Consider the following 12,406-nt stretch of genomic DNA (forward strand, 5'->3'; position numbering starts at 1 on the left):
CAAAACACAAAAACAAATGAGAATTGAAACAAATATCTTCTGATAGTGACAATTAGCCTATTTTCTTACTGTCTGGAAAGTAATGAACAAAATTCAAATCATCAATTCTTATCCTCTAGGTTTTCCCTGTATCATATGGGGAATAAACACACACTGGATTTCCTTTGATCTAAAAGTACTACTTTTCCTCCATTTTAATATTTTTTAAAAATTATGCATGACATTTTAATGTGATAATGCTCATTTTCATTTCTGAGAAAAGCCTGTTAATAAATCAATGCTGCATTTATAATCATTGCTAGCATTTCAGATTTAAAATTAGAAGAAGAAAAGCTAATGCTGATTACAACACACTATGAGGGATCAAATGAAAGTCTTCTTGGGTATTTTCAGGTTATAAACCCAGCAAGAGACATCTTCAAATTGTAGAACTCCTGGGATTTTAAAATGTACACATTGATTTGCACACACACACACACACACACACACACCAAGAAGTACACACACACACACACACACACACACACACACACACACACCAAGAAGCAGACACACACCACATGTTCTCAAACCACTTTTGCTACTGACACCATCCTCAAATCCTCATGTGGAATATGCATGCCTTTGACCATTGTGTAGACCTTGAGGAGAATAGAAACTAGACTAAGAAGCCCCGACTTCTTTGAATTTGCAGCATGTGAGGACATTGAGAAGTATGGTTAGGTGAGACCTCTAAAGGTTTCTTAGTAAGAGACACCAAAGACATAGTCGAAGGTTTGAAAATTTGTTTCTGTTTTTTGTTTGTTTGTTTGTTTTCCCTACAATCTTTGGCCAAAACTTGAGTTCCAGTGAGAAACGAGTCGGATTTCTGAGAACTCTCAAGAATGTACTACTTGACTCTGATTCTTCTTGTGGACCTAATTTCCCAGGCTAAGAAGTAATGATAATGTGGCCTTGTATCAGGAAGCAGGAGATGGAGCATTAGGGAGAAGTAAGTGAACATTTGTTCAGTCACATGAACCTGTTTGTGTCAGGATAACATTCATAGTTAGCTTCACCTACTTGCACATCCTAATCACCCACAAAGACTCAACTTCTCAATACCACCAAAGTGAACAGTTAAGTTTACACATGACCTTCTGTGCAGACCACAGCATGTATCACATGGGGTGTCACACACACACACACACACACACACACACACACACACACACACACACACATTCTTCTCATTGAGTCATTAAAAAAGAAGTTGGTTTGCCTGATGCTCTTCAAAGGGAAATGATGAGATCCCAAACACAAATCATATGCCTGTGTGGTTGATGTCCTACTTTTGCCAGCTCGAAACTCTTAAAATGTTTCTCTGAATTTGCAGCTTTCCACCTGATGACGGTGGTAAAGGGTTATGCACACCCTGTCGCTACTTCCTGCTACTGGAGTCTGCATGTATCATCTATGATTATCTGAGCATCAGATTAGGCAGGTCTATGAGGCCAGTGACCCCAAAGGTCAAGTTGGGAATTACATGTTCTCAGTCTGTTTTGGATGGTAAAACTATTCTAACTCAGAAAACAAGAACCAACTAACCCCATTGTATTTATTGTTCTTCACTTGATATTACTGTAGTAGCCAACGGATATTGTAGAAATAGATACAGAGAAGGAAGAAGGAAAGAGTAGATAACTAGGGCTCGTATCTCCTCCAGCAACCAAAAAGTAAAAGAAATCATTAGGTTAAAATGGTGCAATTCTACTGTTGTATAAAAAAACACATATGAATACATATCTACATGTATATTTATATTTATATACATATAAAAGGTATATAGACACTATATGTAATGAAAAGCAATGTATATAAGCTCCTAATGCATGTTGTATAATTTCAGTGATTTCATATACATCTTGGATTTTCTAATTTAAAAGTAACAGCTAAGTGTCTTAATTATTAAAATAGGAAAGATTTAATTTAAAGCATTTAAAACTAATACTACACAATGCAAAAGTTGATGACAAATAAAAACTGGTATTTTTGCTTACTTTAAATACTTGTAAGTGGTAACTAAATGCTAAAAAGAGAGAGAAGTAAGAAAAGTTGGCTCTTTCTTGTTTGCTTGCTTTTGTTTTGTTTTTGTTGAAGAGATAGGGCCTCTGTGATCCAGGCTGGCCTCAACCCTGTAAGATTCCTGCTGCCAATTCTACTGATACAGTTACAGACATACGTCCATCTGCCTAGCAAGAAAAAGCTTTCTAATTTAGCACAACTAACACACTTTCTTCCCTCTTGATGGGCTCAACACCTAGCATTATCATTTTTTTTACTATGCCCTGTAATTATTTTTAATGATGTTTAATTTATTGTTTTTAAATTTCTTACATTAATTCAATGTACCTTGATCACATCCACCTCCTCCCTACCTCCAGCTTTCTCCAACACCCCTCACCCATGCATTGCATCTCCTCTTTTGGTTCACTCAGAATAGAATACATGGTCAATGTAAAAGAAAGAACATAAGAATGCCAGGAGAGAAGCAGAAAATACTTAGAAATTCTAATAACTTACTTGCTGGCTTGGATGTCTCTGGTTTCTCTGCCTCCAACACACTCTCACTCATAGTCCTTCTGTCTATTACATCATCTTGTCTACCAGCCACTGATACTCACTAGGCACATAGGTTCCATGTCTTCTTTCAGAGGTCTTCATGTCTATCATTACTAAGTAGGTCCCAGGATTGAAGAGATACCCTAAAACAACAGCCTATTCACTCTGTCAAACCCATTGCTGATAACTTGCATCTGAATTTTGGAGTGGAGATCTGCTGGAAGCAGGCTGAGCAGTGAGTGACATCTATGTCTTCTATACACTTAGCTCTTTTAGTATCAGAGTAAAGTCTATGAAATCAGCAAACACACTCTATGCCCATTTGCTGCATCTAGAAATAAGGAATCACCACAGTCAACTATCACAAATGAGTGTCATTGGTCCTAGAAGGCAACTGTAGAAATGACATGAGTTTGGATGTCATCCATGAGTTACCATCAAGATTGTTCTTTTTAGGTAAGTTAAATATTCTCTGAGTACACTTCTTCCTTAATGGGGTGTAGAAAATCTCATAGAACAAAGTCCTCCACTCAAAAGCAAAACACATTGTATTTACTATCTCAACATTTTTCACCATAATGGCTATTGACATGAACCAGGCCCCCTTTTCACCTGTATCCATCTAGGATTCTGAGTAATGTGCCATTGATGAAAAGACTTGAGCCCTATCCAGATTCTTTCTGCAATGTCTGATGGCTCCAGCAGCCACACTAATCTGCAGAAGCAAGAGTGGTGGTCACGATAAAGCCAGCCAGCCTGACCTGATGTCACCAGGGAACTGAGTGCAAGAGCCGATGCATGGTGTCAATAGGGATGAAAGCTACTCCAGACTGGGGCTGTTCCAGAATCTGAGCATTGCTCTGCTGCTGCACTAAGCCCTGATTGGTTCTTTGTCCCTCCCAGACTCTGGGAGCTTCCTGATAACCTCTGAGTAAATGTTCAGTTTACATTTGCTGGGACTCTCTCTGATGCTTCAGCTCATAACCCAATTGAAGCGTCGTTAACGTGTGTGTTCAGATCCCAGGAGGTCTTGACAAATGGTGTAGAAACAAATAATAACTCATTTCTGAGAATGTTTCTATACTCTTCTTGGAAAGGCCAACCAAATATTATTGATGACAGTGTTCTGGAGGAAGAATGATGGATGGTTATTTTATATTGTGTTAGAGAAATGACTACTGCATCTCAATATGCCAGATTAGCTACAAAGGGATGTTAGCTTAAGGGGAAGAATGTCCTTTGCTTTATGTCTGTGTGGATTTGGAAAAAAATATCTGTGTGCTGTAGCATCATGATTCCTGAAAGACGTTTAAAAGAGCCAGTTCGCATTCATTGAGACTCTCAGGAAAGGCTATTTGATTTGATTTGATTGTATGAAGTACAGTGTCTTAGCTACTTTGGGCTGCTGTAAGAAAATGCCTTATACTAAGCAATTTATAAAGAAGAGAAATTCATTGCTCATTATTCTGGAGGCTGGGGCTTGCCTTTCCTCGTGCGTAGCATCATCTCTGTATAGACAGTAGAATAGAAAAAGGCTCCCTCAAGTTTTCCTGTTAGGATAACACCATTCACAGTTTCATTCACTTGTATGTCTTAATGACCTGTAAATATGACAAAAGTGAAAATTAGGTTCCATGTGCCTTGCTGAGGGATAGAGATGTGCAGACCACACTGTACAGCACACTGGGATGTCCTATACATATTCTTGTCATGCCAGCTACTGGGCAAGAATGACTGCTTGGCTGATGCAATTCAAGAACAATCATGAGATCTTATATTTGAAGCCAACAGAGGCCAGTGAGCCTTTTCCCAACAGAAACCTGTGCATGTAATATAAGACACAGACAAACGGGAACAGAAAGGATACTGGCATTTAACAAGGACTCCACACAGCTCTCAAAAAGTCTGCTTTGGTGGAAGATTTACTACAAAAGCATCAGCTTTAAGTTCCTTGGCCTTTGCAAGGAGTTTGCTTAGCTTTCTCGCTTGACCTTCACTGTAGCATTGACTCCTCTTCCAGAAGGTTCTCTGAGATCTGGGGAGATGTTTATTGTTAGAGTCAAGAGCACCCCTTGGACTTTATATGGTGCTACTTTCCTTTTGCTTTAAAAAATGGGATTTATGTGAGTTAGTGCTGGGAGCCATCCCCGGCAGTGGATGGGTCCTGCAGAGGATGTAAAGAGTCGGTGGTGAAAGAAGTGAGCCAGGCCATGGTGATCAGGAGAATCTTGTAGCCTGACTGACTAGAAGCCAGAGTGTTTCTGTATTTATACAGAATTTAGTTAGCAGGGATACATTCATGATGTTCCAAAACATAGATCATATCATTTTTGGTTTTGGACATGTGTTTCACTTCCTTTTGCTCATCTTTTAGTCATCATTAATAAACTATGACAGAACAGAGTTATCATTTCCAATCATTTTCCCTCAAGTTTTGACATCATTAATAAACAGAGTTATCATTTTTACTCATTAACCCCATAACCCAATTTTTGAGAATCTAGAGGCATATGACAGCCTGTGCACAGGCTGGTTGTTTTGACTGCTTCAAGGACACTAGACCAAAACAAAATCTTCAACCTCCCTGGGCATTTTGCCATGTCCCAAGCAGTGTATTATTAACTCTTAGTGGTCAGAATGACCAGGAAAAATCCTCAGGCTAAAGCTGCTGCAGTTATTATTCAAATTCTGGCATAATACAATCAATGTTCATATTCATATCCTTATAGAATTTGTCTATATGTCTAATCTTGGCATTCTGTTGTTCCTTGGTCATATGACATTATAGTGGCTCTACATGAGCTAACTTCTAAGAGAGGGAGGTCCTGACATCTCGTACTTTTATCATCTTTCCACTCCATACTTTACTTATCAATATGTTTCTATGTAGGGAAGAGTTGTATGCCACGTAATTGTCTGAATGTACAGTGGGAAGAGGCTTATAATCTGAACTGTGGCCATCTCCTCTATCTGACCGGATCTTGTTGACCTTTTTGAATTTACTTTGTTTTGAATATCTTGTTCCAGTGTAAGTATAGGGACAAATGTTTCAAGAATGTCTCATAGCCTCATGAAGAGACTTCTGGCTTCTTCTTTATGTGTCACAATCTCCAAGGCATAAGGAAGACCTTCAAGTAGATAAGGATATCTCGTGGGCTGGAGAGATGGCTTGGAGGTTAAAAGATAAGGATATCTCCCTCAAAGTGAGGGGGGGATAATATGTTCAGGACTTTCCTGGGTAAGCTTAGAAGCAGCATTTCTGGGAAAAGGCATAAATGATTCATAAGAAATTTTCAATCCATCCAATATCCTCAAATTGTACAAATATTAAAAGTGCCCCAAGTATGTAACAGGTAGACATGAGAACCAAAGGTGGCATGGCAGCCATCATGTGGCTCAGCTCTGCTGGATCTTTGTCAAGCAGCTGTGCTGGCTTTATGACTTCTGCCATTCCATTCAGATATGGCTGTGCCAAGTTAGAATGACTCTCTGTCCTTAGCCACCTGCACTCTTTTCCCCTTTGCACTTACAATCTCCACTTCCTCTAATTCAGCTCTTTATTGCTATCAGTCCACCAGCCGGTGTCTTATCTCTTTCCAAGGAACAAAGAGGGGCACTGGGTTACACAATTATCAGCAAGGGGATTTCACTGAAAATAATGAAATTTTCAACTAAAATAGATCTTAAAAGTAGAAGAAGATGCTGTATCATTGAATAGAAATTCTTAAAACTCTTACCATCACTTAAGAATGTTAGGCATCAATGTAATGCATTGTATCTTCCCATAGATCAGCCACATCTAGAAATAAAACAGTTTGCAGTTTCTCTCCTTAGGGTCTTGATATCTCAGACACATCTCTAGGTATTAGAGTTTGAGAGGACAGAATTCCACACTGGGAGGCAGAACAGAATTAAAAGGGCTTCTTTTCATATGCCTTTCCATTTTTACTAGGACTGGCAATCTTTCTCAAAATCTAAGAACACATCCTTCATTATAGATCCTTCTTCCGGAAAGATCACTGCTTCATGTCCTGGTGTTGAACCCCTCATACCTGAAAAAAAAATCTGTATTTCATGAGCAAGACATAATGTGTTAATTGTCTTTCAGGAAAACAGTCTGACTTCTAGCAAGACAGATATGAATGGTTTGTTTTTCTTACAAGAAAGCCAGAGTGGTAAAATAAGACACTTGGAAACATAACTGAAACGATGGGAAACAGGGCTTACTTTTTTGTGGCTAATGGCCTAAATTGTGGAATTCACTCCAGTACCATGAAAACGCCTCTTCCTGCTGTGTTTCCTCATATTCAGTCCATGACAGGAGGCAGGGCTGAGGACAGCAGCTGCAGAGGAAAATGAGACATTGCCATGAAGAAGGGGAATCACATCCATGTAGTTTTTTTTCCTTCCAGATCTTTAGATCACAACAGGTAAAGGGTGAGCACCACATGCAGAGACAGATGAGTGGGAGGCAACTATAGCCCTTCCTGTTTGTGAGACACTGCCCTGAAGAGTCCGTGAAGACATGGCTCACAGTGATAAATGTCTGAGAAGAAAGAGGGATTCAATTAGAAACAGTTCAGATTGCATCATAAAAGAAAATACTGTTAACTGAGGAGGGACCTGCTGAAAGAGAAGGCTAGATAGAAGTCTGAGATGAGATGATCCTAGGACAGGAATACCTCAGTTATAAATAATATCCATGACCATTGTGTAATTGTACCTCATTTTCATTATCCATTTTTCAATTACTTTGCTGTTAAAAGAAATAACATCATGAAATTTGCAAGCAAATGGATTGAACTAGAAAAAGTCATCTAGAGTGCGGTAACTCAGACCCTGAAAGATAAGCATGGTATGTAGTCATGTGTAAGTGGATATTAGCTGTAAAGTAAAAAATAACCATGCTACAATCCACAGCTCCAGAGAGGCTAGGTAACAAGGAGGAAACAATAGGGGGTGAATGGATCTCCCTGGGAATGGGGAATGAAATAGATTTTGTGGGTGGACTGGGGGAGGGTGGGATGGGAACAGGAGGGAACAGGTGGGGGAGTAGAGGGAGAGAGGACTGTGAGAGATGCATGGAAGTGAGGGGCAGGCATATCGGGAATGTGGCAGAAACCTAGTGCAATGGGAACTCCCAGGAATCTACAGGAGTGAAAACTCCTGGTAATGAGGGATAGAGTCTGAACTGGCCATCTTCTGTAACTAGGCAAGGCTTCCAGTGGAGGGACTGGGACAAAAACATGTAGATGTAACCAACCATCTTATTAAAATAAGAAACACAGAACCAATGCAAAGAAGAAAGCCAAGAGATCAGAGCTAATAAGAGCCTTACCCGCCTGCTGCAGCTAGCCTCTTCAGCCAAGAGACCTCTCCGAAAGAGACCTACTTCCTGTCTGTTTGTCTTTATATAGACTTTCTGTTCTGCCTTCTCATTGGTTGTAAAACCAACCACATGACTGCCTCGTCACTGTCTGCTGGCTGTATCCTTAAACACACAGAGATCTACCTAGCTCTGCCTACCAAGTGCTGGGATTAAAGGAGTGCACCACCACCGCCCAGCTTTTGCTATGGCTCTAATAGCTCTGACCCCCGGGCAACTTTATTTATTAACATACAATTAAAATCACATTTCAGTACAAATAAAATACCACCATACCAACACAGCCACAAAATCTTTCCACCTACAATTTGTCCTACCTGCAAGATGTGCTGGAGTAAAGGTGGCACAGAACATGTGGGAGTGTGAAACCAATGACTATTCCAGCCTGAGACCCACACCACAAAAGGGAGCCCATGTTTGACACTGTCTGGAGGGCCAGGAACCAGGGTCTGGATAGCCAAAAACTAGAATAGAGTCAAACAGTTCCTGGGGATGGGGGAGTCAATGAAATGATTCCTTATGATACTCTGATATACTTGTAGAGGATAGCATAATTATTACCAGAGAGGCTTCATTCAGCAACTGATGTGAGCAGATATGGAGACCCACAATCAAGCATTAGACGGAGCTCGGGGAATCCTGCAGAAGAGGGGAAGGATTGTAGGAGCCAGAGGGGTTAAGGACACCACAAGAAAATGGCCAACAGAATCAATTAACCAGGGCTCACAGAGGCACACAGAGATTGAACCAACAATCCGGGAGCCTGTATGAGTCTGACCTATGTCCCGTGTATACATGTTATAGTCATGCGTTTGGATGTTCTTGTGGGACACCTAACAGTGGGAGCGAGGGCTGTCTGTCACTGTTTTGCCTGCTTTTGGGACTCTTTCTCTCCTACTGGGTTGCCTTGTATGAGCCTTAATATGAGGGGATGTGCCTAGTCTCATTGCTACATATGTCATGTTTGGTTGATAACCCTGGGAGGCCTGCCCTTTTCTGAAGGGAAGCAGAGGAGGAATGTGGATCTGGGTGAGAGGGGAGGGGTCTAGGAGAAGAGGGAAGGGAAACTGCAGTTGGGATGTAATATATGAGAGAAGAATGATTAAAAAATGGAAATAAATCTATGACCTTATAATTAAATATGTGTGCAAATGAGGATGGTTGAGTGGATCCAAACCCTAACGCCTAACAGTATTAACTTCTTTGTGACCTTTGGTTCTTTCATCTTATTATCTGTTTCCTGATTCAAAATAATCAAATCAAGCCTTATTATAAGTACTCGGGGCTATATGACTTGAAGATGTACTTTTCATTTCTAAAACAGTATGTTAGAGAAAACAATGTGTCCCACAGTACACATTACACTTTGGGACAGTAACAGATTTCTACCCCCCTCCCCCAGGAGTCCAGACATATGAAGCCAGAAAATAAGGGTAAATCATTCAATAAATAAATACTGTTTCTATTCAAAGGATAACACAAAAAGACTAGATAAAAGTCTCATGAAACACTGCCTGAAGAGTTGTTCCTGAGAGGGAAAGCAGAAGCAATGGGAACTTTATTTTTAAATTATCTATCATCTATGTATCTATTTTCATATAATCATAGTCTCCTTATTTATTACTACATACAAGGCAAACACATTCAGGTTAGCCCCACCATGCCTTATGTGTCCTTACAGTTCCACTTATAACAACTATAATTTCCCTAGATCTTTCCATTTTACTGAATTATGTGTTCATCTCAAACATGTAACACTCTTTTTTTTTAAAGATTTATTTATTGTATTATTATTGTGTACACAGTGTTCTGTCTGCATGTATGTCTTCAAACCAGCAGAGGGCACCAGATCTCATTAGAGATGGTTGTGAGCCACCATGTGGTTGCTGGGGATTGAACTCAGGACCTCTGGAAGAGTACTCAGTGCTCTTAACCTCTGAGCCATCTCTCCAGCCCATATAACACTCTTATTACTCCTATATTTTTGTGTCCAACACAAAAGATGTGGCAGAAAGAAGAAGCAGACTGAACTACTTATAAGAGGAATTATACTGACTGGTCCTTCTACTAAGAGGTCAGTAAATGGTTAGGGCACAATAAATAAATAAATAAATAAATAAATAAATAAATAAATAAATAAACAAACAATCAATCCAGGCGATTGAGAAGAGCAATTCTATGATATACACCCAGTCTAACGGAGTCAGGCAGTGCAAGGCTCCCATATAAAGCCTGCTGCAAGTCAGTTCAGTGCAGGGTGTTCTATTAGACAGTGTGTGTGTGTGTGTGTGTGTGTGTGTGTGTGTGTGTGTGTGTGTGTGTGTATGTTTGAGGCTCCACAGGCCAGAAGAATCTCTAAAGAGGATCACAGTTCTGAAATGGTCCTAAAGAGATCCCTGCTCAAAATTATTTCTCCAAGTAATACATGTCACTTTTTTTTTTTTTTTTTTAGTTTTTCGAGACAGGGTTTCTCTGTGTAGCTTTGCGCCTCTCCTGGAACTCACTTGGTAGCTCAGGCTGGCCTCGAACTCACAGAGATCCGCCCGGCTCTGCCTCCCGAGTGCTGGGATTAAAGGCGTGCGCCACCACCGCCCGGCACATGTCACTTTTTAAGAGGTAAAATTTGAAGTGGCTAACTACTACTAGAACTACCATCACCAAACTCTTTTACAATGCCATGTTACCATCATCAAAATAATAAGGTTCTAATATTCACAGAGCATTACAATACTACCACACCGTTGTTTTTACCCCATAGCACTAATTCACAAGTAGTCATCACTATTGCAATGTTACAGAGAAATAAATACAACTGGTGTATTTACTTCCTGTAACTGACTTCCTATCACCCAACTTTTATCTCAGAGTCACATGCCCTATGTCAAATTCATGGATGCTTTCTCATTTATATCCAGCCAGTCTCCCATGTTCCCTTGCTTTCCCAACTTCTATATGTGCTCTCCTTTGGCCATTATCATCTTATATTTGTAAAGTTATCATTTTCTGAAAATCTTATTTGAATTGCTCATTATAGATTTTTCACTCTAGAATGCAGGATGCAAGTTCTTTGAGGACAAAGGGGTCGTTTGCTAGATGTACTACTGCCCAGCCAGAGAATAAAGCACTGTGACAGACAAGAGGTCCCAGTGAATGAACAACTGAATGGTTTCATTGTTAATCTGTTGATAGATGAGAATTCAGAGACTCCAGACTCCAGTAGATTGAACGTTCATGTTGATTCTGCCATATTTCATGCAAAGCTTCCTACATCACAATCATGGACCTCTTCTCACACAGCACCAAACTCTCCAGTTACTGAGAAGTCTTATCTGATCAGATCAAGCCCAGCACTCCAGGTGAGAGGGAATTGACAGTAACCTTCTATTCTCAGCATCCAATCCCATCCCTGGGTGGATCTGACTCACAGCAGGAGATGCCTGGCCGCCTTAGATCCACTAGTCTATCTCATACACCCACCAACAAGAAAACACCAGTCTCACCTCCAACCTGCAACACCGCTGAGCACCCATATTGGGGGCTGAGTCTATGGTCCTGTCTCAGTTGCATTTTTCCCTGTGCATCACTGTCCTGTATCTGAAGTAACCACTAATAACTGCAGGTGAACACATGGAGTTCATGCTTATTCTCTTTGCTAAAACTTGTATTTCCTTCTGGTTTAGCTAGTATTACAAGAAATACACACACACACACACACACACACACACACACACACACACACACACCCTTTGTCTATATGAGAGACAACAAATTTGTGACATTTTTCCCTTTAAACAGGAAAACCCAAGGACACCTCTCCATATAAAAAGTCAAGCTGAGAGAATAGAAGCTCCTTTTTCTGTCCATATCCCTGATTCTGCATCACAGTAAGCAACCATGAGCCCTTCTTTCTGCCCCTGGCTTCCTCAACTTAGCAATACTCCTGTTAAAGCTTTTTGTTTTCCTCTTTTTGACAGATGACTCTTATCTGGACAGAAACTACTGAGAGCAAAATAGAGCCAATATTGCTTTTCCATAGCTATGCTGTCCACACTGGAGAGCTTGTATCGAATACTTTAACCGGATCACACTTTGTCTCATGTCTGAAATTCTTCCAAAGCCCAAACTCAGTGAAAGCTTGTAATCTGTCTATGGAGACCAAAAACATACTGATAAATTGTGTTATACACACACTCGAAACAGTGAGCAGAAAATTCATCCAGTATAAATGACATTTTCATAATGTCTATCAAGCAACTCCTTGAAATTGTAAAAGCAGTTTAAATGATAGTTAGTGTTTGCTATCTCCCTGCCTGAGCACTGCCCAAAGTCAAAGGATTAAGAATGCACGCACACCCACTGTGTATGGTCTTTGATGAAGGAGCAGATCTACTTCACTTGTTTTGACAGATTTGAAGAAAG

The 12,406-nt window shown here is 40.2% G+C and overlaps 1 protein-coding gene across 2 annotated transcripts in view; it reads right to left on the bottom strand.

Moving 5' to 3' along the window:
• Positions 1-12,406, bottom strand: part of LOC131919552 (STAM-binding protein-like) — a 231,578-nt gene that overhangs the window by 32,276 nt on the left and 186,896 nt on the right. The window lies entirely within an intron of this gene.

The sequence above is a fragment of the Peromyscus eremicus genome, chromosome 1 (genome assembly GCF_949786415.1).
Source record: "Peromyscus eremicus chromosome 1, PerEre_H2_v1, whole genome shotgun sequence".
NCBI classification, from domain to species: Eukaryota; Metazoa; Chordata; class Mammalia; order Rodentia; family Cricetidae; genus Peromyscus; species Peromyscus eremicus.